General features: G+C 38.7%; 1 pseudogene; it reads right to left on the reverse strand.

Moving 5' to 3' along the window:
• Positions 1-2,355: 2,355 nt before the first annotated feature.
• Positions 2,356-2,979, reverse strand: LOC143858955 (secreted RxLR effector protein 161 pseudogene; annotated as a pseudogene).
• Positions 2,980-4,682: the final 1,703 nt, after the last annotated feature.

The following is a 4,682-nucleotide window of genomic DNA, read 5'->3' on the forward strand; positions in this document are numbered from 1 at the left end:
GCCCACTTTGTTAGGATGATCCAAACCATTCATTTGAAAGTCCCTTACATAGATGAGGGGTGTACCAAAAATCAGCTCCATAGGATCATCCTAACCCCTCCATTTGTGGAGGACAAAAATGGACATATATAAGTCTGTCCATTTTTGTCCTCCACAAATGGAGGGGTTAGGATGATCCTATGGAGCTGATTTTTGGTACACACCCTATCTATGATAAGGCCTTGCAAATAAATGGTTTGGATCACTCCCCAAAATGTGGGACCCATGTAATTGGGCAAGCTAGCTCACCATAAGTTTGGTGAGCTTAAGCTCACCAACAGTTTCCTCTCTCTCTCTCTCTCTCTCTATATATATATATATTGTCAGCCCAAGGGTTCCCATGGGTTCAATCATTCACCTTACCTTCTTGTTTTGATGCTAACAAACCAAAATTGATTAGCATTGATGGACTAATGTGTTGCTTTGAGATGTTGTGTTCTATACAGAAATTTCATATGTCAATCGCCATTACACAACTCAACACAGCACATGGCTTGCGGATCCACACACACAATGATCAAGAGCTTGCACTCACAGTGAAGACATCATCCTTTGAAGATGTTCAAGTTAAGAAGCTCGAGATGAAGATTCCACAAGCTACCTAGCAAGTGTCAAGAAGAAGCTTAGAATTGAACTAGCCATTGGTGACACCACATGCACCTTTCAACATCCATTGAAGATTGGAGGAGTCACAAGAGCCAAACAAGGTCAAGAAGTTCACTCTCAAGTTGAAGGAGTCCAAGAAAGTGCTAGGAGCCAAGACAATCCAAGAAGAATCAAGGTTTACATCTTTTAGATTGTATTTGGAGTCCTCTTGGTTTTATGCACTTTCAAAGGTTTTCAATTGGTTTTCATACTTAACTTTTTACATCTTTGAAAACCATACATACGCTCAAAAATGTGTTTGAAAACCTAGGACTAAAGCCCAAAGACCATTGCCCAAAGCCCTTGAATTTTAAAGTTAAAATAGAATTTTATACAGGGCCGGTCGACCGGGGTGTCCCGGGCAACCACGGCAAGCTTGCTAGAATTCCAGAACTTGCGGAAAAATAGCGGGCCGGTCGACCGAGGGTTTGCCGGACGATCGCGGAATTGTTTCTGTTGAAACAGAAACAATCCGTCATGGTTTGGGTGAGCGACTGCGATGGGTCGGTCGACCGCGATAGTATTTTTAAGCCGAATTTTTATTCAAATAGATTGCCCTCGCCGGGCGACCGCCATAGGGCCGGTCGACCGCGCTGGTTTGAAATTTGAATTTTAAAAAGAGAGCCCAATGAGGAAAAGCAATGTGTAGATAAGCATTTCTCGCTACCAAAATAAGAATTGGGTAAGGAAAAGCAAGGGTTATTCATTTCGTTTTTAGTACATTGATGAATAAATTATGTCAGAACTTTCAACATCAACTTCCCGGCCTACCTAAACAATGGCTTAGGGGTTGTACCAGTTGTATCGGCTGCAATATTCATTTTTTTTGTCAGATTTGATGCTGTATTTGACTAGAATTGCTATACTTGGTGTGGCGTAAAAATAAAGTCTCACAAGTGATATCACCTCAGGAGCCAGAGTTCCAACATAGATGCAACAATTTTGGTGCCAAAACAAATGTTTCCATTTACAGTCTTCCTAGAAAATAAATAGTAAGCATGCAGTTGTCACATAAGAGGACATACACCATATCTTGATTAATTTAGTTTATGCTGGTCTTATTGACTTAATCTCCATATGTTTTAAGAGGCCAAGTCAGACATTGCCTATCTAGGAAGTGTATTTTTCCTTTATTTTTCCTTTTTGTTACTTTTGATTTAGTTGTACTTGATAATAGTTGTTTCGTTCTGTTGAGTTAAATAAACAATGTGATGATGGTCTTTGAATTTTAATGTTGTCTAAGAATTTGTTGGAATGAAACCAACGAGGTTTGGGGAAGAAGATAAGTTTCAAGAGAAAAAGATTGTTCTCTTGATGCCAAACACACAAAGAAAGTAACCCAAGTTGTTGTGCAACTCAAAAAACTTCAAATTTCACTAAAAAACCTTACAAATGAAGAATATATAAGGTCTAAATCTTAGCCCTCATTACAAATCCGAAATTTGCTTTTCTTAATTACTATTAGCTTTCCTAAGCACCACTAACACACTATTACTTCAAAAGTAAATGGCTAGCACAATTCCAAAACACAAAATATAGTCCATATGCCATTAAATGCCACAAAGGAGATTTCCAATGTGGTCAAGTCTTATCTTCCAGGCCAAGAAAGTCAAGTAGATAGATGATCAAGATCTAGTGCTCAAGATTAAATTTCAAACAACCCCCCTTAAGCTAGACCACTACAATACCGAGTTTTGCCTTCATCTTGATGAATGTATCGGCCTTCAAAACCTTCGCAACTTGATCTTTAGTTTTGCAGAAGTGAACATTGACAACTCTATTATTTACCAAGTCTTGTATGAAATGATACTTGATCCTTATATGCTTGCTTTTGCCATGAAAAACTGGATTCTTTGTGAGTGAAATCACCGAACTATTATCACAAAATAAACCCGTACCACCTTGTTGCGGATGTTTGAGTTCTTCTAATATCCATCGTAGCCAAAGAGCTTGACAACCCGCCGAAGATAATGAAATGTACTCCGCTACCGCCGTAGAAAGAGCAACAACCGATTGCTTCTTTGATGCCCATGAAATTGCACCCGAACCAATGTTAAAAATATAGCCGGAAGTACTCTTGCTATCATCAACACTTCCGCCCCAATCACTATCACAATAACCAACCAAACTTGAATATTCAACTCTTCCATAACGTATCCCATGATCAATGGTTCCACATACATACCTTAAGATTCTTTTGCCGGCTTCCCAATGACTTCTTTTTGGTGATTCCATAAATCTACTAATCATACTCACCGCAAACATAAGATCCGGTCTTGTGGCCGTCAAGTACATGAGACTACCAACAAGACTTCTATAAAGAGTTGCATCAACTCATTTCTCATCCTCATTCTTGCATAGTTTTAAGCCAACTTTCATAGGTGTGCTAATATGTGTAGCACCTTCCATTCTAAACCTCTTTAGCAAATCTTTTGCATACTTCTTTTGAGAAATAAAAATTCCATCCTCTCTTTGGTTGACCTCAATACTAAGAAAGAAATGGAGAAGACCCATGTCGGTCATCTCAAATTCTTGCATCATATTTCTTTTGAATTCTTCACACATGCTTGAACTATTGCCGGTAAAAATCAAATCATCAACAAATAAGCAAACAATCAAAAGCTCACCATGGGTGTTCTCTTTGATGTAGAGGGTGTGTTCATAAGGACACCTTTTGAAACCATTCTTCATGAAATATCTGTCAATGCGACTATACCATGCCTTTGGTGCTTGCTTCAAGCCATACAAAGCCTTCTTCAATCGACACACTTTGCTTTCTCCACCTTTCTTCACATAACCGGGAGGTTGATCAACATACACCTCATCTTCAAGAAACCCATTCAAGAATACCAATTTGACATCCATTTGATAAACTTTCCAACTATTTTTTGCCGCCAAAGCTAGAATCATACTAATTGTCTCAAGATGAGCAACGAGAGCAAACACTTCTTTATAATCAATGCCATACCTTTGCTTGTAGCCTTTTACTACTAAGCGAGCTTTATACTTTTTAACTTCACCACTTGCATTCAATTTTGTCTTGTATACCCACTTCACACCAATAGTCTTTTGCCCATTTGGAAGCTCCATTAGCTCCCATGTATTGTTCTTTTGAATTGAACACATTTCTTGATCCATTGCTTGCTTTCACTTTTCTTCCTGACAAGCTTCTTCAAAACTACGGATCGGCATCGGCAAACAAAGCAAAATTCGCCAACTCTTCATCGGTAATTCTTCTAGACTTTTCATAGATTTTCCTTATGCTTTTTGTCTTCCTTGGAGAAGAGTCGGGGCTTGTTGAAGATGATGGAGCTGAAAAAGATAGAGAAGAGTATGGAGTGATAGGAGGAGCCATATCCTCTTCATTTTCTTCAATTCCACCATCATGAGTATCTTTTCTTTCATTCATATCTACCAAAACTTCTTTCTTCTTCTCACTTTGATTCCAATTGTAAGACTCTTCTTCATTGAACTTCACATCCCTACTTATGACAATTTTCTTAGTCATGGGATTGAAGAACTTGTACGCTTTTGAACTTTCGCTATACCCAACAAGGATGCATTTTTCTGATTTGTCATCCAACTTTCTTCTTATTTCATCCGGCAAGTGAGAGTAGGCAATACTACCAAATATTCTCAAGTGAGCAACACAAGGCTTATGACCACTCCAAGATTCTTGAGGAGTCATACCTTGAACACTTTTTGGTGATGCTCGATTCAAGAGATAGATGGCACATGCAACGGCTTCCGCCCAAAACATATTAGGCATCCCTTTTGCTTTCAACATACTTCTAGCCAATTCCATAATTGTCCGGTTCTTCCTTTCGACAACCCCGTTTTGTTGAGGTGTGTACCAAGTGGTAAGTTGATGCTGAATCCCATTTTCTTTCAAGAAATTCTCAAACTCATGAGAAACATATTCACCACCTCTATCAGAACGTAAAGTTTTCAACATGAAACTACTTTGCTTTTCAACCAAGCTCTTGAAAGTTTTAAAG

This window comes from Tasmannia lanceolata, unplaced genomic scaffold (genome assembly GCF_043159265.1).
Source record: "Tasmannia lanceolata isolate RefF3 unplaced genomic scaffold, GAP_Taslan_0.1 ptg000029l, whole genome shotgun sequence".
In the NCBI taxonomy this organism is placed as follows: Eukaryota; Viridiplantae; Streptophyta; class Magnoliopsida; order Canellales; family Winteraceae; genus Tasmannia; species Tasmannia lanceolata.